This window comes from Odocoileus virginianus, chromosome 20 (assembly GCF_023699985.2).
Source record: "Odocoileus virginianus isolate 20LAN1187 ecotype Illinois chromosome 20, Ovbor_1.2, whole genome shotgun sequence".
NCBI classification, from domain to species: Eukaryota; Metazoa; Chordata; class Mammalia; order Artiodactyla; family Cervidae; genus Odocoileus; species Odocoileus virginianus.
Window position 1 is genome coordinate 35,119,039 of NC_069693.1, and position 24,143 is coordinate 35,143,181.

General features: G+C 43.3%; 2 non-coding genes across 2 annotated transcripts; one reads left to right on the forward strand and one right to left on the reverse strand.

Moving 5' to 3' along the window:
* Positions 1–8,653: 8,653 nt before the first annotated feature.
* Positions 8,654–8,736, forward strand: TRNAL-CAG (transfer RNA leucine (anticodon CAG)). Its single transcript has one exon. It is a non-coding gene; the product is annotated as a tRNA-Leu (tRNA).
* A 211-nt stretch (positions 8,737–8,947) lies between these two features.
* Positions 8,948–9,030, reverse strand: TRNAL-CAG (transfer RNA leucine (anticodon CAG)). The gene has a single exon. It is a non-coding gene; the product is annotated as a tRNA-Leu (tRNA).
* Between the last annotated feature and the right edge of the window lie 15,113 nt (positions 9,031–24,143).

The window sequence follows — 24,143 nt, forward strand, 5'->3', positions numbered from 1 at the left end:
ATCAGCTCAGCCACCTGATGCCCACACCCAGTTTCTCTTCTCCAAGAGTTCCCCCTCACCAGACTCCCATTGGACCAACTGGAACCATGTGCTCATTTCAGAACCAATCCCTGTGTAGCTAGGTGAATGGAGTTGGCTGATTGATCAGACCAGAGTCACAAGCCCATTTCCCCCTCACATGGTAGGAGACTAGAGTCAGCTTATGTGATGTGCCAGGACAGAGAGTGGGTGAGAGATTGTTTCCCAATGGTAAATCAGGGGACTGGTATCAGAAGACCTGGGTGGGGAGAGAGAAGTCGTGGAAATGGGAGGTGGCCAGAGTAGGGGTGGGACTGAATCAATAAGGGCTTGAAAAGAGTAGCTGAGGATCAGGTCAAACACAAGAGTCATAATGTAGTCCTGCAGAAATGTTTAAAACGGTAATGACTTGTATAACATCTTCCAGCTTTGTCAGAACCAGGATTCAAACCCACACCTCCAGAGGAGACTGTAACATGAACGCAGTGCCTTAGACCACTCAGCCAAACTGACTACCACTAAAAAAAATTAGTGGAAGGGAGGGAATTCGAGTTGAGCCACTTCAAATCCTAAAAGATGATGCTGTAAAAGTGCTGCACTCGATATGCCAGCAAATTTGGAAAACTCGGCAGTGGTCAGTTCAGTACAGTTCAGTCGCTCAGTCGTGTCCGACTCTTTGCAGCCCCATGGACTGCAGCATGCCAGGCCTCCCTGTCCATCACCAACTCCCTGAGCCTGCTCAAACTCATGTCCATTGAGTCGGTGATGCCATCCAACCATCTCATCCTCTGTCATCCCCTTCTCCTCCCACCTTCAATCTTTCCCAACATCAGGGTCTTTTCCAATGAGTCAGTTCTTCGAATCAGGTGGCCAAAGTATTGGAGTTTCAGCTTCAGCATCAGTCCTTCCAATGAATATTCAGGACTTATTTTCTTTAGGATGAACTGATTGGATCTCCTTGCAGTCCTAGGGACTCTCAAGAGTCATCTCCAACACCACAGTTCAAAAGCATCAATTCTTCGGCGCCCAGCTTTCTTTATAGTCCAAGTCTCACATCCATACATGACTACTAGAAAAACCATAGCTTTGACTAGACAGATCTTTGTTGACAAAGCAATGTCTCTGCTTTTTAATATGCTATCTATGTTGGTCATCACTTTTCTTTCAAGGAGCAAGTGACTTTTAATTTCATGGCTGCAGTCACCATCTGCAGTGATTTTGGAGCCCCCAAAATAAAGTCTCTCACTGTTTCCCCATCTATTTGCCATGAAGTGATGGGGTCAGATGCCATGATCTTAGTTTTCTGAATGCTGAGTTTTAAGCCAGCTTTTTCACTCTCCGCTTTCACTTTCGTCAAGAAGCTCTTTAGTTCTTCTTCTCTTTCTGCCATAAGGGTGGTGTCATCTGCATATCTGAAGTTCTTGATATTTCTCCCAGCAATCTTGATTCTAGCTTGTGCTTCCTCCAGCCCAGCGTTTCTCATGATGTATTCTGCAGATAAGTTAAATAAGCAGGGTGACAATATACAGCCTCGATGTATTCCTTTCCCAATTTGGAACCTGTCTGTTGTTCCATGTCCAGTTCTAACTGTTGCTTCCTGACCTGCATATAGATTTCTCAGGAGGCAGGTCAGGTAGTCTGGTATTCCCATCTCTTTAAGAATTTTCCAGAATTTGTTGTGGTCCACACAGTCAAAGGCTTTGGCATAGTCAATAAAGCAGAAATAGATGTTTCTCTGGAACTCTCTTGCTTTTTCAATGATCCAACGGATGTTGGCAATTTGATCTCTGGTCTCTCTCTCAGGAACCAGAAAACCAGAGATCAAACCAGCAGTGGCCACAGGACTGGAAAAGGTCAGTTTTCATTCCAATCCCTAAGAAAGGCAATGCCAAAGAATGCTCAAACTACCGCACAATTGTACTCATCTCACACACTAGCAAAGTAATGCTCAAAATTCTCCAAGTCAGGCCTCAACAGTACGTGAACCATGAACTTCCAGATGTTCAAGCTGGATTTAGAAAAGGCAGAGGAACCAGAGATCAAATTATCAACATCCATTGGATCATCGAAAAAGCAAGTGAGTTCTAGTAGTCACGTTGGTGACCTGGACAACAACACCACAGACCTCATGCCACAGGCTGGGGTGGAAGAGCTGGATGGTGAGAACAAGATCCCTACCCCACAGAGGAGCTGAAGTTTGCTCATCTGAACTGGACTCTGCAGCATCCTTTCCACAAGCCAAGAGAAGACGGAAGATGGGTGGCTTTTTGCGACTAAGTACTATGAGTAGACAGGTTTTATATTATCAAGTGTGCCCTCCTCTTACCACATACTACAGAGTTAGTTTATAGAGTGATTTCCCTCCCCTACCATCCAAGTCTCCTGAACATGGTAACTTCATATCTTGGACCTTGGTCAGCTGTACTATTAAACACTAAAACTTTGGCAGTTTTGGTGCAGGGCAGAAGAAGTGGTACATTGGTTTATTTTTCTGGGCTAACACTGAGAGCATTTATTCTATTTCCTGAACTCTAAATGTCCAGCATGTATTAATCCTTCAGTCTATGCAACTCTTTGAGGCAGATATTATTCCTAAATCTGTTTTGCAGATTGGAAAACTGAGGGACAGAGAGGCTAAATAACTCTCCCAGGTCATAGAACTAACAGAAGCAGGATTTGAACTCAGGCGGTTCCAGAATCCACATGCTGACACTTTCAGTCATGCTCCTTTGATTTAAAATTGACTACACAAGCACATACACACTGCAACCCTTGCTTATTAAAGTGCTATGCCACGGAGTCTCCCCATTCCTGGGGTTCTCTTTCTAGGGAGACTGGAGGCTTTGGGGACCTGATAAGCAGTCTACAGAACTTGGAAGTGAGCTCCTGGTCTTTGGTGCGTTCTGGTCACCACTGTCCACATGATTCATTCAAATTCAGGGAACTGGGTTGCCCAACTCTCCACACCAAGGGGAAACGTGGGGTCTTTGGCTCTGGCTCCAGAGAGACTGAGCAGTTCCTATCCCACCCCATCAGAGACCCACACCTGCTTCATCTACTGTACCCCTGAGCTCCCGGCTAAGTGGGCCAAGATGCCCAAACCAGGCTTGGCAGCGATTCACTACTGGTGCCAAATCTTGGCTGAAGAAACCAGAGCCTGAAACAAAAAACTTGGCCTTGCCACTTGGACTGGCTTGCTGGGAAAAGTTTACCCTTTCTTTTAAATCTCCTCCTATAATGAAAACAGGACTAAAAATAATGTCTCCAAGTTGAGCCTGCCACCTTAGTTGGCAAGCCCCCATGGCTTTCTTTCTGGTTTTGTTTCTAAAAAGAAACAATGTAAATAAAGCACTTATCACAGATATGACCTAAATCAAATCCCTTATAATTATACAGTGGAAGTAACAAATAGATTCCAGGGATTAGACCTGATAGACAGAGTGCCTGAAGAACTATGGACGGAGGTTCACAACATTGCACAGGAGGTGGTGATCAAAACCATCCTCCAAAAAAAAGAAGTGCAAAAAGGCAGAATGGTTGTCTGAGGAGGGCTTACAAATAGCTGAGAAGAGAAGCAAAAGGCAAAGGAGAAAAGGAAAGATATACCCATCTGAATTCAGAGTTCCAAAAAAATAGCAAGGAGAGATTAAGCCTTCCTAAGTGATCAATGCAAAGAGACAGAGGAAAACAACAATAGAATGGGAAAGACTAGAGATCTCTTCAAGAAAATTAGAGATACCAAGGGAACATTTAATGCAAAGATGGGCACAATAAAAGACAAAAACGTTATGAACCTAACAGGAGCAGAAGATATTAATGAAGAGGTGGCAAGAATACACAGAAGAACTATACAAAAAAGATCTTCATGACCCAGATAACCACGATGGTGTGATCACTCACCTAGAGCCAGACATCCTGGAGTCCAAAGTCAAGTGGGTCTTAGGAAGCATCACTATGAACAAAGCTAGTGGTGGTAACAAAATGCCAGCTGAGCTACTTCAAATCCTAAAAGATGATGCTGTGAAAGTGCTGCACTCGATATGCCAGCAAATTTGGAAAACTCAGCAGTGGCCATAGGACTGGAAAAGTTCAGTTTGCATTCCAGTCCCAAAGAAATGCAATACCAAAGAATGTTCAAACTACCACACAACTGCACTCATCTCACAAGCTAGCAAAGTAAAGCTCAAAATTCTCCAAGTGAGGCTTCAACAGCATATGAACCATGAACTTCCAGATGTTCAAGCTGGATTTAGAGAAGACAGAGGAACCAGAGATCAAACTGCCAACAACCATTGGATCATAGAAAAAGCAAGAGAATACCAGAGAAACATCTGCTGTTGTTGCTGCTGCTAAGTCACTTCAGTCGTGTCCGACTCCGTGTGACCCCATAGATGGCAGCCCACTAGGCTCCTCTGTCCCTGGGATTCTCCAGGCAAGAATACTGGAGTGGCTTGCCATTTCCTTCTCCAAGAGAAACATCTACTTCTGCTTTATTGACTATGCCAAAGCCTTTGACTGTGTGGATCACAACAAACTGTGGAAAATCCTTAAAGAGATGGGAATACCAGACCACCTGACCTGCCTCCTGAGAAATCTGTATGCAGGTCAAGAAACAACAGTTAAAACCGGACATGAAACAACGGACTGTTTCCAAATTGGAAAAAGAGTACGTCAAGGATGTATATTGTCACCCTGCTTATTTAACTTCTAGGCAGAGTTCATCATGCAAAATGCCGGCTGAATGTAGCACAGTTGGAATCAAGTTTGCCGGAAGAAATATCAATAACCTCAGATATGCAGATGACACCACCCTTATGGCAGAAAGTGAAGAGGAACTAAAGAGCCTTTTGATGAAAGTGAAAGAGGAGAGTGAAAAAGCTGACTTAAAACTCAACATTCAAAAAACGAAGATCATAGCATCCAGGCCCATCACTTCATGGCAAATACGTGGGGTAACAATGGAAACAGTGAGAGACTTTATTTTGGGGGGCTCCAAAATCACTGCAGATGGTGACTGCAGCCATGAATTTAAAAGAAACTTGCTCCTTGAAAGAAAAGTGATGACCAACCTAGACAGCATGTTAAAAAGCAGGCATTACTTTGCCAACAAAGGTCTAGTCAAAGCTATGGTTTTTCCAGTAGTCATGTATGGATGTGAGAGTTGGACTGTAAAGAAAGCTGAGCACTGAAGAACTGATATTTTCAAACTGTGGTGTTGGAGAAGACTTTTGAGAGTCTCTTGGACTGCAAAGAGACTGGTTGGAAACCAGTCAGTCCTAAAGGAAATCAACCAGGAATATTCATTGGAAGGACTGATGTTGAAGCTGAAGCTGAAGCTCCAATACTTTGGCCACCTGATGCGAAAAGCCTACTCATTAGAAAAGACTCTGACGCTGGGAAAGATTGAAGGCAGGAGGAGAAGGGGATGACAGAGGATGAGATGGTTGTATGGCATCACTCAGCAATGGGCAGGAGTTTGTGCAACCTCCGGGAGTTGGTGATGGACAGGGAAGCCTATCATGCTGCAGTCCATGGGGTTGCAAAGAGTCAGGCAAGACTGAGCAACTGAACAACAACAAATCACCGTTAGAGGCTCAGAATAGTTCTCAAGGAGGAGTATTAAGCCAGAAAAATCAAGCTCCGTCTGTGTGACTCTGGGTAAATTACTTTGCGTCTCTGAGCCTGATTTACCTCATCTGTAAATGGAGATAATGCCACTCTGTATTGTGGTAATGCTATGAATGTCCAGCAAAATAATGGATGTAAAGGAGACATTCACTAAAATTCAGTTTCCTGCCATTCTTTTCCCAGGCAGAGGTGGCTATATATGCCAAGGTTCCAGGGATGCTAAAATCCCTGGAATTTTCAGGCCCCTGGGTTGGCTGAGCACCAGATTCCCACTCGGGGACTGACTCCTTCTGTCCCTAGTAGAGGTGAGCATAGTCATCTGGGACTTCCCCAGCTGGTACTAGACTTTCCAGGGTGAGCTCAGGGGACTTTCCTCTCCCCAGCTGGACAACTTCTGAGAGTAGAAAATGAGTGAGGCTGGTCCCTCAAGGATTGATCGTTGGTGTCTGGGCTGCTGATAAGGGGACAATGGAATAAACAGGAATAATGACCCTTTGCCATTTTTGGAGATCTGGGACTGGAATGGGGTTTTTAAATGACTTCATCCATGCTACAAATCTAGTAACTGAAAGGTGTCAGGGAGGACAGCTGACCACCTACCCAAACGCAGGAGGTAGGTCTGAGTGGGGCTGCAGCACTGACCCTCATCTAATCAGCACTTTCTCCCAGCCAGGCCAGGAGGGGAGCAGGAAGAGTGGGACTGACTTGGGCTGTGGCTCTGGGTTTGCCACTGTTTTCTTATCTCCAAAATGATACACATTTAGAAAGGTTGGTGGTAGAAGGCATGAGGGGAGGGTTCCAGAGGTCATGAGCACAAGGCTTCTGCCCCAAAGAGGACCTTGGTGAATGACTCAGCCTGTGTGAGCCTGAGCTCTCTGGTGTGCAAAATGGGGCAGGAGGACAGAGCTAATGGTTCCTGCCCGAGCACTGGCCTCAGAGGGAAGTTGTGAGTGTCTGATAACCCCTCTGATCTTGGTGACTTTCTGTTGCATGCCCCTCTCTCCACCTTCTCGTGTATAGGCACTCACACACACAGACACACACAGACACACACACACACACACACACCAGCCAGGCTAATTAGTTATACCTCCAAAACATACCTTGAATCTTGAACTTGACCACTCTTTGCAATCTCCACTTCCCTGGCTCAGTCACCATCATCTCTCATCCTCCTTTCCATGACCATCTCCCTGAGCTTTTGATTCTCCTCTTGCCTCTCACATCCATTCTCCGTAGATCAGCCAAAAGGATCATTTTGAAAGGCCAACTGAATCTTGTTACTCCCCTGCTTTAAACACTCCAGTGACTCCAACACACACAGAAGAAAATCCAAATTCCTCTTCCTGGCACCCCAGCCCTGTGTGATAGGACTTCAGCCTCCTCCCACACTTAACCTTGTCCCATTGGCCTTGCTGCCTCTCCAACAGACCACAACCCCTCTCTGCCCCAGGACCTTTGCACAGGCTATGCCCCCCCTCCCTACCCCTCCAAGCCCCCCCCCCCCTGGGGAACACTGCAGTTCCTGGCTTTGACTGTGCTTGTCTCTCCCTTTGGAGCTCACTGTCTTCTGAGAGGGGCCCTCCCTGACCACACTTCCTATGAGAGCCTCTAGTCACTCTTGACCATTGGTAAAAGAGGCTTTTTTAAAGGTAAAATTATGATTCTCATGTAAATATAAAAAGAACACTAGTCAAAGATTTCATTTAACTCAGCAATTTGTTAAAAAAAAAAACCCAGCAAGATGTTACAACTGATTCAGAAGACACACATATACACTGACAATCAAAAATGATAGAATGGATTTATAATACAGTTGTAAAAATGGCCAGTATCCACCGGGCAATTGTTAATTGCATTCCACTCCAACAAAATCCACTTGCATTTTCATGACTCAGACTCATTTGTATGTTGTAGTAATGAAAGGTGCAGGCCCTAGAATCAAATAGGACTAGTGCCCTAGACAGGACACGCAGTTATTTGTCTTGGCCTCTTTCAAGGTCTCTTGCAAGTTTCCTGACATACTCTTTCTTGTACTTAGCAGCATCTTAACTTTTTTTTTTTTTTTTTTTTGCCATTTTGCCTTTCACCTATTTCTTAGCTCTCTCCCTTTACCCCAGGTTTGAATGTCTTGAGGGCAGAAATTCTGTTAGGAAACAAGCCTCCAGGAAATCCCGTGGAGAAAGGCACTCTCGCGACCTGGGATCTTCTGGTCCCTGAACAGAGCGAGTGCGTGGGTAAGTCTGGTTGGGTTAGGGAAGGAGGGGGTGGAAGGTGCTGCGTGGGCCTAGGGAAGAAGCGGAATGCGGAAAGGAGGCGGCGCGGGAGGGATTAATCCACGGACATTCCCTGCCCGCCTACTGTGTGTCCAGCAAGGTTGGGGCGTTAGGAACACTGTCAGGAAAAAGATGGATCTGATGGCTTTGCGCGCTGCAGGACTCGGTGTAACCTGGAGTCTGAGTGAATGAGGTAAACACACATATAGAGGTGAAGTTGGCGTTTTGACGAATGTTAGGAAGGAGAACGCGCGGTACGCTTGCCCGGAGGCCTTGCGCTATCCCTGATTTCATTTAACTTGGGATACCCCTGATTCAGAGACCTATAAGCCAAAGCGAGTGTGCGGATTTGTCCGCTTTATGCGGTAAAGGCATGAGGGCATGTATACAGAAATGTAAATGTATACAGACATGCAAATCAAAGCTGATGTGAACAGTAAATACATGAGTGCAGAATGAAAGCCTGTCGGCAGCACGAATGCACGCAGGTGGGAGTCCTCTGTTCCTTCGCCCTTCAGACTCTCCAGCACACCGCGCGCGCCCTCTGCTGCTGCCCAGACGGGTTTCTGTACCTTCGCATCGCATTTCGCTCCTCCAGTTGCAGCAAAAACTTGTATCTAGCTCCTCCTAACGCTGGGCGGAGAACAAAACCGCAGCGCCTGACGTTCGCCACGCATGCGCACACTGGAACTATTTCGAAGGGGATTACTTGCAAAGCCCTTACAGCGGTAGTCAGGATGGCCGAGCGGTCTAAGGCGCTGCGTTCAGGTCGCAGTCTCCCCTGGAGGCGTGGGTTCGAATCCCACTTCTGACAAAGCTACATGTTTTTCCATTTTCACGAATGGCGGTGTTTGAAAGATAGATACTATGCCCTGTGGATATTAATCTTTTTACAAGAGAAGTATTTTCTACTTATGACATGTTATTTCCTGTTGACTTACTTTGAAATGTAAAAAGAGTCCTCTGAAACCGGAAAGCCATTCTTCAGTCATTTGAAGTGAGGAGATGGCAAAAACCTAGGACATTGTCAGAAGTGGGATTCGAACCCACGCCTCCAGGGGAGACTGCGACCTGAACGCAGCGCCTTAGACCGCTCGGCCATCCTGACTTCCTGTGAAATGAGATTCGTGGGGTTCTATTTAAGTCATTATTGGTGCGACGTGGCTTGGGAATTATTCAGATAATTCTGAGGTCTTTCACAGCTCGACATCCAGCCACACAGGACCTCGTCATCCACAATCAATAACCACCATACTGCCAAGACTTATCGTTACCCTTAAATTAGTTAAGTCTTTTTACTATTTATATGTTTTATTTTTTTATTTTTTTTTCATTTATTTTTATTAGTTGGAGGCTAATTACAATATTGTAGTGGTTTTTGCCATACATTGATATGAATCAGCCATGGATTTACATGTGTTCCCCATCCTGATGCCCCCTCCCACCTTCCTGCCCATCCCATCCCTTTGGGTCTTCCCAGTGCACCAGCCCTGAGCACTTGTCTCATGCATCCAACCTGGGCTGGCAATCTGTTTCACACTTGATAATATACTTGTTTCAGTGCTATTCTCTCAGATCATCCCACCCTCGCCTTCTCCCACAGAGTCCAAAAGTCTGTTCTATACATCTGTGTCTCTTTTTCTGTCCTGTATATAGGGTTATTGTTACCACCTTTTAAAATTCCATATGTTTGTGTTAGTATACTGTATTGGTGTTTATTTTTCTGGCTTACTTCACTCTGTATAATGGGCTCCAGTTTCATCCATCTCATTAGAATTGATTCAAATGTATTCTTTTTAATGGCTGAGTGATATTCCATTGTGTATATGTACCACAGCTTCCTTATCCATTCGTCTGCTGATGGGCATCTAGGTTGCTTCCATGTCCTGGCTATTATAAACAGTGCTGCGATGAACATTGGGGTGCACGTGTCTCTTTCAGATCTGGTTTCCTCGGTGTGTATGCCCAGAAGTGGGATTGCTGGGTCATATGGCAGTTCTATTTCCAGTTTTTTAAGGAATCTCCACACTGTTTTCCATAGTGGCTGTACTAGTTTGCATTCCCACCAACAGTGTAAGAGGGTTCCCTTTTCTCCACACCCTCTCCAGCATTTATTGCTTGTAGACTTTTGGATAGCAGCCATTCTGACTGGTGTGTAGTGATACCTCATTGAGGTTTTGATTTGTGTTTCTCTGATAATGAGTGATGTTGAGCATCTTTTCATGTGTTTGTTAGCCATCTGTGTGTCTTCTTTGGAGAAATGTCTGTTTAGTTCTTTGGCCCATTTTTTGATTGGGTCATTTATTTTTCTGGAATTGAACTGCAGGAGTTGCTTGTATATTTTTGAGATTAATCCTTTGTCTGTTTCTTCATTTGCTATTATTTTCTCCCATTCTGAAGGCTGTCTTTTCACCTTGCTTATAGTTTCCTTTGTTGTGCAAAAGCTTTTAAGTTTCATTAGGTCCCATTTGTTTATTTTTGCTTTTATTTCCAATAGTCTGGGAGGTGGGTCATAGAGGATCTTGCTGTGATTTATGTCGGAGAGTGTTTTGCCTATGTTCTCCTCTACGAGTTTTATGGTTTCTGGTCTTACATTCAGATCTTTAATCCATTTTGAGTTTATTTTTGTGTATGGTGCTAGAAAGTGTTCCAGTTTCATTCTTTTACAAGTGGTTGACCAGTTTTCCCAGCACCACTTGTTAAAGAGGTTGTCTTTTTTCCATTGTGTATTCTTGCCTCTGTTCTCGAAGATAAGGTGTCCATAGGTACGTGGATTTATCTCTGGCTTTCTATTTTGTTCCATTGATCTATATTTCTGTCTTTGTGCCAGTACCATACTGTCTTGGTGACTGTGGCTTTGTAGTAGAGCCTGAAGTCAGACAGGTTGATTCCTCCAGTTCCATTCTTCTTTCTCAAGATTGTTTTGGCTATTCGAGGTTTTTTGTATTTCCATACAAATTGTGAAATTATTTGTTCTAGTTCTGTGAAAAATACCGTTGGTAGCTTGATAGGATTGCATTGAATCTATCGATTGCTTTGGGTAGTATACTCATTTTCACAATATTGATTCTTTCAATCCATGAACACGGTATATTTCGCCATCTATTTGTGTCCTCTTTGATTTCTTTTTTTTTTTTTTCTTTTTCTTCTCTTTGATTTCTTTCATCAGTGTTTTGTAGTTTTCTATGTATAGGTCTTTTGTTTCTCTAGGTAGATATACTCCTAAGTATTTTATTCTTTCTGTTGCAATGGTGAATGGTATTGTTTCCTTAATTTCTCTTTCTGTTTTCTCATTGTTAATGTATAGGAATGCAAGGGATTTCTGTGTGTCAATTTTATATCCTGCAACTTTACTATATTCGTTGATTAGCTATAGTAATTTTCTGGTAGAGTCTTTAGGGTTTTCTATGTAGAGGATCATGTCATCTGCAAACAGAGAGAGTTTCACTTCTTCTTTTCCTATCTGGATTCTTTTAACTTCTTTTTCTGCCCTGATTGCTGTGGCCAAAACTTCCAAAACTATGTTGAATAGTAGTGGTGAGAGTGGGCACCCTTGTCTTGTTCCTGACTTTAGGGGAAATGCTTTCAATTTTTCACCATTGAGAATAATGTTTGCTGTGGGTTTGTCATATATAACTTTTATTATGTTGAGGTGTGTTCCTTCTATTCCTGCTTTCTGGAGAGTTTTTATTACTTACATGTTTTAAAGGAAACTTTGTAGCCTACACAGAAATGGAAAGTTAGTTTCTCTTGCCATCAACAGGAAATAACTTAAAAAAAAAACAATAGAAATGAAACTATATTGTTGAATTCTAGTCACTTGCCAGCGCTGTGACTAAGTTTTGACATAATTTTTAATGACTAAAATTACCTGAATTGGTCTAGACTATTGTTGGGCCCCTGGGGGGAAGTGAGAGGAGGTTTGGAGGATTCTTTTTGGAACAGAGTATTATGGAATTTGCACGGACTCTTCCATGGATTGAAGCCATGGGCAATGGGATTCCATTCTGCACGGGATTAGGTGAAGCCTCATCAAGAAAGAGAAAGTTGGCTTTTATACCTTTTAAATAAACTGAATGAAGGAAAAGCTAGAGACTGTTAAACTTGGAGAAGAGACCATTTATCTGTTTACAAAAGCCTGCTGTGTTTAAGGGGTTGGAATTGTGCCTGTTGATCCTTGCTCCAAGAACTGAGGCTTGATATGGACGTGCAATGGGTGGGTAGTTACCACAGAGGAAGTTTTCCAAAGAAGAAAGAGCTTGTTGAAAAGAAAATAAGCTGCCTGTGTAGACAGTGACATCCCCATCACAGGAGGCATTCAAGACAAGGCTGGACAGTCACTGGCAGGAAAGCTGGTGAGGGGATTCGACAGTCCCCATGTTAGTTTCTCATTGCTGCTGTAACAAACTGCCACTAATTTAGTGGCTTAAAACCACATCATTTATTATCTCATGGTTCTAGAGGTCAAAACTGTGCCTCTTCTGGTGGCTCTAGAGCAGTGGTCCCCAACCTTTTTGGCACCAGGGACCGGTTTCATGGAAGAAAAATTTTCTACCAACCAGGGGTGGGGGAAGGTTTTGTAATGATTCAAGCATATTACATTTACTGTGCACTTTATTTCTATTATTATTACATCAGCTCCACCTCAGATTGTCAGGTATTAGCTCCCACAGGTTGGAGACCCCTGCTCTAGAAAATATCCATTTCCTTTCCTTTTCCACCCACATTCTTTGGCTTATACCCTCACATCACTCCACTGTCTGCTTCTGTCTTCAGGATGCCTTCTGTGCCCCTGACCCTCCTGTCTAACCTCTTGTTGTCACCTAAAGCAAGTGTGGGTGCCCAGAGCACAGTGAGGCCAAACACACCTGAAGGTCGGTTTGGAGCAGGGAAAGATTGATGGCAAGGGCCATGCAAGGAGAAGAGGTGGGTCATGCTCAGAAGGTCCGAACTGCTGAAAGGGATCCAGGGAAGAAGTTTATACAGACACCTTAAGGGTGGGGAGGGCTGCAGGGTGTGTAACCTTCCTCTGATTGGTTGGTGGTGAGGAGACAGGTGGTGTTCTAAGACCCTCAGTCTTTGGCATTCTGGTTCCAGCCAGCGGGTGCTCAGCTTGAAATTACCATCCTCCACCTGGGTTGGGCTCTTAGTTCCCGTAGAACTCAGAGATGTGTGTCAGTTACATCCCCACCAGGAGGAGCCAACAGCACACCCCGAAGCTGTGCTATGGTTTCTTTCTGCATTCCCTCACTCTAATTACTGTTTGAATCAGAGAAGGTCTTGGAGGCTGAAGCCGTTTTCCTACAAACAAGAAACAAGCGGGAGAAAAGAAAGAAATGTGGGGGGCAAAGAAAGGCCCTTGCATCTGGGGAGGGGCCCACAGGGTTCTACACAGTTTCAGTTCCTCCTTTTCTTTGATACGCCTCTCTTGATGGTCAAAGGTGTTAAATAGAGCGATCACTCATAAACTTGGCTGAGGAACTTGATTTCAGGGGAACTCAGTTTTATTGCAAAGATTATTTATTTAAAATATATGTGCATAATAAAATGTTTCTATTAAAGTCTCAGAGGCCATAGAAACATCAGGACCTGTAATTATCCCTGGGTGGTGGCATTTATTGTGATATTTTTTCTCATTGGTTACCTGCATGTGATATTTATATTTTGAACATGGATTATTTGGGTAATTCTTTTTTAATTAAAAAAAAAAACTGTTAGGAGGACTTTCCTGGTGGCTCAGTGGAAAAGAATCCTCCTGCCAATGCAGAAGACACTCATTCGATCCCTGATCCAAGAAGATCCCACAGACCTTGGAGCAGCAAAGCCCAGGCACCACAGTTATTGAGCCTGTGCTCTAGAGCCAGGGAATTGCAATCATGGAGCCCTCCTGCCTAACCTACTGAAGCCCAAACACCTAGAGCCTGTGCTCTGCTATAAGAGAAGCCACTACAATGAGAAGTCCACTCACCGAAACTAGAGAGTAGCCCCCAGTCTCTGCAACTAGAGAAAGCCCATCCAGCAACGAAGACCCAGCAGTCAAAACGTAAAAAATAATTAATTAAAAGAAGAAAAGTTTTAACTGTTAGGAAAATTGGAGAAGAATTTGAAAAAGACAAAAAGATTCCTGAATGTTCTGTCAGAGGAATATTAGGCGGTGTCTACAGCTGCTCTGTCTTTTACAGAAGTCACTAATCACATGTAGCTACAGAGCACTTGGGATGTGTTGTCATCTTAATGCAAAAAAAGGAATGCAAAATATCTCAGTAAAAATGTTTATATTGATTACATGGCTTTGGAGGTGTATTTTTTGTGTGTTTTTTTGCTGAGTCTGACAACTTGTAGGATCCCTGACCACAGATTAGAACCTGGGCCCCAAGGGAGCATAGCTATTGGCCCACCAGAGAAATCCTTTGGCTACATGTTCAAATAATAATATTTTTAATATATTGGGTTAAATAAGGTATATTTTGGGGGGAGTCACATGTATTTAGGTTTTTTTGTGTGTGCTCCTCTGTGACTTCTTATTTTTTAATTTTTTTTTTTTTTTAGGTAAGAAGTGGATTTATTCAGATACAGAGAGAGGCACACTCCACAGACAGTTGGGGCCACTGCAGAGAGTGAGTGTGGCTTGTTTTTTAATTTTTTTAACTGATTTATTTTAATTGGAGGATCATTGCTTTATAATATTGCATTGGTTTCTGCCATACGTCAACATGAATCAGCCATAGGTATACATATGTCCCCTTTCTCTTGAATCTCCCTCCCAATTCCCACCCCATACCACCCTTCTCTGTTGTCATAGAGCACTAGGTTTGTAACTTACCACCAGCTATCAGTTTTACATATGATAATGTATGTGTTTTCATGCTACTCTCTCAATTTGTCCCACCTTCTCCTTCTTCCACTGTGTCCACAAGTCTGTTCTCTATGTCTGTGTCTCCATTGCTGCCCTGCAAATAGGTTCATCAGTGCCACCTTTCTAGATTCCTTATATATGTGGGTTTTTTTCTTTCTGACTCCACTCTGTATAATAGGCTCTCATTTCATCTACCTCATTAGAACTGACTCAAATGTGTTCTTTTTATGGCTGAGTAATATTCCTTTGTACATATGTACCACAACTTCTTTATCCATTCATCATACTGTTTTAACTGTTTAAAATTTAGTTCATAAATTTGCAAACAAATCTTATCTATAAAATGAAATTGATTCCACCCTTGGTAGAAGCCAGTTCTGCATCTATGAGCAAATTCACTTTAGCATTGCTAATTGTGACAGATATGTACATGAATGTGTGTATGTGTACATACTTACACTAGACAAACTTCACCACCATCCAACTTCAGTACTCTTTTCATCTTGCAAAGCTGAGACTCTATACACATCAAACAATAACTTTCCATTCCCTCCTCTCCCAACCACCATTCTATTTTCTGTCTTTATTAATTTGACTATTCTAGATAGCTCATATAAATGGAATCATGTAATATTTCTCCTTTTGTGACTGACCCGTTTCATTTATGATAATGTCTTCAAGGTTTGGTTCTTCCTAGGTGACTCAGTGGTGAAGAATCTGTCTGCACTGCAGGAAACATGTGTTCAATCCCTGGGTCAGGAAGAGCCCCTGGAGAAAGAAAAGGCAACCCACCCCAGTACTCTTGACTGGGAAATCCCACAGACAGAGGAGCCTGGCGGGCTATAGTCTATGGGGTTGCAAAAAGTCAGCGGACATGAATAAGTGACTAAACAACAACAAACTTCAAATTGTATTCGTAGCATGTGTCAGAATTTTCTTCCTTTTAAAGGCTGAATAATATTCCATTGTATATAGATATACTACATTTTGCTTTTTACATGTATACTACATTTATCCATTCATCTGTTCATAAACACTTGGGTTGCTTCCATGATTTTAAAAATAATTTTATTTATTGATGCATAGTTGGTTCACAATGGTGTGCCAATCTCTGCTGTAAGCAATGCGACTCAGTTATACACATAAATACTGATACATATTTATATATTCTTTTCCATTATGGTTTCTCACAGGATATTGAATATAGTTCCCTGTGCTATGCAGCAAGACCTTATTGTTTATCCATTCTAAATGTAATAGCTCAACAGGTAGGGAATCTGCCTTACTCGAGAGAAACAAGAGACTCGGGCTTGATCCCCGGGTTGGGAAGATCTGCTGGAGAAGGAAATGGCAAACCACTCCAGTATGCTTGCCTGGAAAATTCCATGGACAGAGGAGCCTGGTGGGCTACAGTCCATGGGGTTGTAAAGAGTCAGACATGACTGACCACAGCACAGCACAGCACAAATACATAATCCTGAATAATCTCATTTTAAAGTCCTTAATCACACCTGCAGAATCCCTATTTCTAGAAGAGGTAACATTCACAGGTTCCAGGGATTAAGAGGGAACATCTTGGTAGAGTGGGCATTGTTCAGCTTGCCACAACTATGTCATATAAGATTCCATTTATATGACTTTCTGGGAAAAGCAAGGCAACAATGACAGAAAATAGACCAGCGGTTGCCTGGAGCTAGAGTGGAGGTCATGAAGGACCTTTTTGGAGTAATCAAAATGTTCTAGATTTTAATTTTGGTGGTGAGGAACTTTCTCAGTGTACCAGTGGTAAAGACTCCACCCTTCCATCCACCTGCCAGTGCAGGAGCTTCAGGAGAATAGGTTTGATCCCTGGGTCAGGAAGATACCCTGGAGAAGGAAATGGCAACTCACTCCAGTATTCCGGCTGGGATAATCCCAGGAAAGAGGAGACTGGCGGGCTACAGTCCATGGGGGTTGCAGAGTTGAACATAACTTGGCGACTAAACAGCAGCAGCAACAGACTCTATATTTGGTATAACTTAGTGTCCTCCCCACTTAGTGTCCTACCCTTGGGATACCCATGTCTTAGCCAAGACGGAATCCAGCACAGGAGCCTCTGGGAAGGTCGACACCACCTATTATGGGGTGGCATCACCAAGGAGCCTTTCTGCAAATGTGTAGTTGGGAAGGTCTTCTTGACCTCATGAATGAGAAATATGTGGTCTCTATCTTTCATCCAAGCAGGATTCAGCTCTTCCTTGTTCCTACCATTATATTTATGTTGGAGTATCTTTCCACAGGGGACAGACTCAGCTGCTCAGCCTGGGGCCTCAATAGCAACATAGAAAAGTGACCGCGGGCAGGGAGGATCCAAAATATAAAAGGAGCTCCTAAAAAAAAAAAAAAATCCACAAACCGGGCTGCAATGTTGGAGGGAGCACAGAATTCCCCAAAACTGTTGTCACTTCTGCAAGGTTCAATAGTTCATTAGCTACAAGGCCTCACAGAATGTACTGCAAGCTCTTATACTCATTGCTACAGTTTGTTACAGTTAAAGTACACAGATTACAATCAGAGGTGGGGTGATGGAGATGTTCTGGAATTAGTGGTGATGATAGTTCATGACAGTGAATACACTAAAATCACTGAATCATGTACATTTTAAAAGGGTGACTTTTGACTTCCGAAAGTGGAACATCCATTGTCCTCTCCCCAGGGAGTCATGCACTTCAGGCATTCCTTACCCAGCACTGATGTGTGACGGTCCATATGGAGTACTGCCAACCAGGTAAACTCACCTACCACCTGGGGAGCCACAACCTTTATGGGGGTTTCATCACCCAGCTACAGGTTGACGGTTCACATCATTGAGCTCAGTTTCCAACTCCTCCAGGTGGAGCTGCTTGAACAGACAGCCTGTGCCTCCACCCCAGACCACACTGTTAGACCATCTGGTGTGAGCAGACCCTACCCTACAGAGTCATGACATTTCAAGGGAGATTATTTCTCAGAAACTGAGGAAAAACGGCCAGACCACTCTTTGGCCTAATTTTCAATTCTTTACTACACAGAAGGCAAATGACTCAAACCTTAAGTTCACAGAAAAGGAAATATGAATGGCCAATACTTGTCACCACCAGCTAAATATTAGGAAATACACATGGAAACAAAGAGACTTCTTAAAAAAAAAAAGCTCACCACACATAGCCATGTGGGCTTCCCAGGTAGCTCAGCAGTAAAGAATCCACCTGCAATGCAGGAGACACAGGTTTAATCCCTGGGTCAGGAAGATCTCCTGGAAAAGGAAAGGCAACCCACTCTAGTATTCTTGCTTGGGAAATTCCATTGACTGAGGAACCAGGCAGGCTACAGTCCATGGGGTCCCAAAAGAGTCATACATGACTTAGCAATTAAACAACAATTAGCCATCAGACTCAGGTGGTAAAGAATCCGCCTGCAATGAAGGAGACCTGGGTTCAACTGCTGGGTTGGGTAGATCCCCTGGAGAATGGAATGGCTACTTACTCCAGTATTCTGGCCTGGAGAATTCAGTCCGTGGGGTGGGGTTGCAAAGAGTTGGACATGACTGAGTGACTTTCACTTTTCAGCCACCTGCCTGCTCAGTCGTGTCAACTCTTTGCAACCGTATGGACTGTAGGCTCCTCTGGCCATGGGATTTCCCAAGCAAGAACACTGGTGTGGGTTGCCATTTCCTTCTCCAGGGGATCTTCCCAACCCAGGGATCAAACCTGGGTCTCTTGCATCTCCTGCATTGGCAGGCAGATTCTTTACCATTGAGCCATCAGGGAAGCCCCTTTTCAGGCATGGAATGGGCAAATAGTTAAGTTTACCTACTCTTAATGTGGGTGTTAACTAATAGGGACTTTTGGAGCAATTTGGCAGTATCTATTTTAAAAAAACCACAAATACCCTCAATCCAGTTGTTCTGTTTTGAAGACTGGATTCATATGTGTGCAAAAATGTAAATAAGAGGCTTAAATAATATTGAAACTACATAACTCAGATGGGATTCAAACCCAGCCAGATCAGGGACTTCCCTGGTGGCCCAGTGGTTGAGAATTTGCCTGCCAATGCAGGGGACAAGGGTTTGATCCCTGGCCTAGGAAGATGCCACATGTTGAAGGCCAACTAAGCCCATGCACCACAACTGCTGAAGCCTGAATGTCTAGAGCCTCTGTTCTGCAACAAGAAAGGCCACTGCGATGAGAAGCCCACATGCCACAAATACAGAGCAGCCTCCACTCTCTGCAACTAAAGTCCACACAGCAACAAAGACCCAGAGCAGCCAAAACTAAATGAAAACACTTTTAAAAGAAAGAAAACTCCTCAGATTGGAACTTGAACACACAGGCCAGGACTCAGAACTGTTATCTTTTAATTGGGATCATAAACCTGCTTTCAGAACTTAATGAAGCTCAGGTTCTGTATGTCGCAGCACAGAAGGAATTCAGCAAGTAGCAGTGATAGGTAAGAAGCGGATTTATTTACAGACATACATATTTCATAAAGAGAATGTGGTGTCTTGAAAGGGGATAGCAGCCCCAAAATATGAGGTGGTTAGTTTTATGGGCTGGGTAATTTCATACGCCAATAAATGGGAGGATTATTCCAACTATTTTGGAGAATGGGGTGGGGATTTCCAGGATTTGAGCCACTGCCCACTTTTTGCCCTTTTATGCTTAGCCTCGGGCTTCCCTCTTCCAACAACACAAGAGAACACTCTACACATGGACATCACCAGATGGTCAACACCAAAATCAGATTGATTATATTCTTTGCAGCCAGAGATGGAGAAGCTCTATACAGTCAGCAAAAATAAGACTGTGAGCTGACTGTGGCTCAGATCATGAACTCGTTATTGCCAAATTCAGACTTAAATTGAAGAAAGTAGGGAAAACCACTAGACCATTCAGGTATGACCTAAATCAAATCTCTTACAATTATACAGTGGAAGTGAGAAATAGATTTAATAGACTAGGTCTGATAGAGTGACTGATGAACTATGGATGGAAGTTCGTGACATTGTTTAGGCGACAGGGATCAAGACCATCCCCAAGAAAAAGAAATGCAAAAAGGCAAAATGGCTGTCTGAGGAGGCATTACAAATAGCTGCGAAAAGAAGAGAAGCGAAAAGGAAAGATATAACCATTTAAATGCAGAGTTCCAAAGAATAGCAAGGAGAGATAAGAAAGCCTTCCTCAGTGATCAGTGCAAAGAAATAGAGAAAAACAATAGAATGGAAAAGACTAGAGATCTCTTCAAGAAAATTAGAGATACCAAGGGAACTTTTCATGCAAAGATGGGCTCAATAAAGGACAGAAATGGTATGGACATAACAGCAGAAGATATTAAGAAGAGGTGACAAGAATACACAGAAGAACTGTACAAAAAAGATCTTCACGACCCAGATAATCACGATGGTGTGATCACTCACCTAGAGCCAGATAGCCTGGAATGTGAAGTCAAGTGGGCCTTAGGAAACATCACTACAAACAAAGCTAGTGGAGGTGATAGAATTCCAGTTGAGCTATTTGAAATCCTAAAAGGTGATATTGTGAAAGTGCTGCACTCAACATGCCAGCAAATTTGGAAAACTCAGCAGTGGCCACAGGACTGGAAAAGGTCAGTTTTCATTCCAATCCCTAAGAAAGGCAATGCCAAAGAATGCTCAAACTACTGCACAATTGCACTCATTTCACACGCTAGTAAAGTAATGCTCAAAATTCTCCAAGCCAGGCTTCAACAATATGTGAACCAAGAACTTCAAGATGTTTAAGCTGGGTTTAGAAAAGGCAGAGGAACCAGAGATCAAATTGCCAACATCTGCTGGATCATCGAAAAAGCAAGAGAATTCCAGAAAAACATGTATTTCTGCTTTATTGACTACACCAAAGCCTTTGACTGTGTGGATCACAATAAACTGTGAAAAATTCTTCAAGAGATGGGACTACCAGACCACCTTACCTGCCTCCTGAGAAATCTATATGCAGGTCAAGAAACAACAGTTAGAACTGGACATGGGACAGAGGATTGGTTCCAAATTAGGAAAGGAGTACGTCAAGGCTGTATATTGTTACCCTGCTTATTTAACTCATATGCAGAGTACATCATGCTAAATGCCAGCTGGATGAAACACAAGCTGGAATCAAGCTTGCTGGGAGAAATATCAATAACCTCAGATATGCAGATGATACAACCCTTATGGCAGAAAGTGAAGAACTAAAGAGCCTCTTGATGAAAGTGAGAGAGGAGAGTGAAAAAGATGGCTTAAAGTTCAACATTAAGAAAACGAAGATTATGGCATCCAGGCCCGTCACTTCATGGCAAATAGATGGAGAAACAATGGAAACAGTGGCAGATTTTATTTTGGGGGGCTCCAAAATCACTGTCGATGGTGACTGCAGCCATGAAATTAAAAGACACTTACTCCTTGGAAGAAAAGTTATGACCAACCTAGGCGGCATATTAGAAAGCAGAGACATTACTTTGCACACAAAGGTCTGTCTAGTTCAGGCTATGGTTTTTTCCAGTAGTCATATATGGATGTGAGAGTTGGACTATAAAGAAAGCTGAGTGCCAAAGAATTGATGCTTTTGAACTGTGGTGTTGGAGTAGACTCTTGAGAGTCCCTTGGACTGCAAGGAGATCCAACCAGTCAATCCTAAAGAAAATCAGTCCTGAATATTCATTGGAAGGACTGACATAGAAGCTAAAACTCTAATACTTTGGCCACCTGATGCAAAGAGCTGACACATTGGAAAAGACCCTGATGCTGGGAAAGACTGAAAGCAGGAGGAGAAGAGGACGACAGAGGATGAGATGGTTGGATAGCATCACCAACTCAATGGACATGAGTTTGAGTAAATTCCGGGAGCTGGTGATGAACAGGGAGGCCTGGCATGCTGCAGTCCATGGGGTCACAAAGAGCCAGACACACATATGCACATGCTTAGCCTCAGAACTGTCCTGGAGCCTGTGGGTATGTCATTTAGCATATGCTATTGCATTATAACAAGTGTATAATTCTGGGAAAGATTGAAGGCAAAAGGAGAAGGGGGCAGCTGAGGATGAGATGCTTAGATAGCATCACTGACTCAACGCACACGAATCTGAGCAAAGTCCAGGAGATAGTGGAGGACAGGGAGGACTGTGCAATCCTTGGGGTCGAAGAGTCAGACACGACTCAGCAACTGAGCAACAAAAACAAAGTGTATAATGAGGGTCAGGGTCTACTGAAAAGTTGAATCTTCCACCATCTGGGGCATAATATCCTCAATGGCTATGTCATTCTTTAAAGGTTATGCTCTGCCCCCTTCCCTCCTATTTCAATATAACTTGTAATGAGGAACTATTAGAAACTACTTAACTGTCTACCAATAAGGGAAAGGATACTGTAACAGCCATCCTATCAAATATTATTGTTGTGTTAATTGCTCAGTTGTACCCGACTCTTTTCAACCCCATGGCCTGTAGCCTGCCAGGCTCCTCTGTCCATGGAATTTTCCAGGCAAGGATACTAGAGTGGATAGCCATTACTTTCTTCAGGGGATCTTCCCAAACCAGGGATCAAATCTGGTTTTCCCGAATTGCAGGCAGATTCTTCATCAAATATTATATGACATGTAAAAAGAATTAGGTCAATCTTTGTGTGTTGTTGTGGAGAAATTTCCAAGACATGTTAAGTGAAAAAAAATATCAAGTTTCAATGTATACAGTCTATTCCCATTGCTTGGTAAAAAAATTTTTAAAGCTATACACAAAGCAAGCCTGTATGCTTCCACATATTATATGGTAGTGAAAAAAAAATAAGAAAAAGAAAGATCTGATGGGATACTCCAAATTCTTCTCAGTGATTAACTAAAGGTGAGGGTCCAGATTTGGAGATGTGTGTGTGATGTGCAGTGAAACAAACTAAAGAAATAATTGTGCAATGAAAAATAAACTGAAACTAACCACCCCCACAGCCCCAAGCACAGGGCCAGCTGGAAAATTGTTCGGTCAATATTGGCTGATTTTAATCAGCAACCTCCCCAAACTGGCTTCTGGATTTTGTTGGATGACCACCACCCCCCACCCCCAGAGGAATCTTTCTGTGAATTTTTGAAAAAAAATTGGAAATCAGATGGTATAACTGCCCTCTAATGGTCTGTTTTTTAATAATAAAATCCAGGAATACTCTAGTGGTACAGTGGTTACGACTCTGTGCACCCACTTCATGGGGCAAGGGTTCAATCCCTGCTCTGGGAACTAAGTTCCCGAATGCCACAAGGCACAGCCCAAACACTCTCTTAGCAAGGATTTAGGACCCAGGTGACCTGGCTCCAGGCTTCCCAGGTGGTAAATAATCCACCTGCCAAGCAGAAGTCACAAGAGACACAGAGTTGATCTCTGGGTTAGAAGATACTCTGGAGAAGGAAATGGCAACCCACTCAAGTATTCTTACCTGGGAAATCCCATGGACAGAGAACCCTGGTGGGGTCAGGGGGTCGCAAAGAGTTGAACACAATTGAGCACCACTGACCTGGCTTTTGGCTGCCTCTTGAACTTCACCTCTCCCCAATCCCTTCATTTTATAAATTTATGTCCCACCTCAAAGACACCAAAGTCTTTCCTGCCTCAGGACCTTTGCACCTATGGTAGTTTTCTGAGCCTGGAATGCTCTTTTCCTGTCTGATTCTTATGCATTCTTCAAGTCTCTGCCTAAGTGCTTACACTTTCCTTGACCCAGTTATTTATTAATCTCTATTATTCTTTCCCATGGCATCTTGATTTCTCTTGTAGTAACATCATCAAATTATCTATATATCTGTGGATTTGTATATCTCGAGACTGTTTCTCCCATTACATTCCCTGAGGGTAGGGTCTCTGTTTGGATGGCTCACAGCAGCTATTCCCACTGCCTGTTGTTGTTCAGTAGCTCAGTCATGTCTGACTCTTTGTGACCCCATGGACTACAGCATGCCAGGCTTCCCTGTCCTTCACCATCTCCTGGAGCTTGCTCAAACTCATGTCCGTTGAGTCAGTGATGCCATCCACCCATCTCACCCCCTGTTGTCCCCTTCTCCTGCCTTCAATCTTTGCCAGCATCCAGGTCTTTTCTAATGAGTCAGTTCTTCACATCAGGTGGCCAAATATTGGAGCTTCAGCTTCAGCATCAGTCCTTCCAGTGAATATTCAGGATTGATTTCCTTTAGGATTGACTAGTTTGGTCTCCTTGCAGTCCAAGGGACCCTCAAGAGTCTTCTCCAACACAATTCAGAAGCACCATCAATTCTTGGGCACTCAGCCTTTTTTATGGTCCAACTCACATCCATACATGACTACTGGAAAAACCATACTGTTGACTAGATGGACCTCGGTTGGCA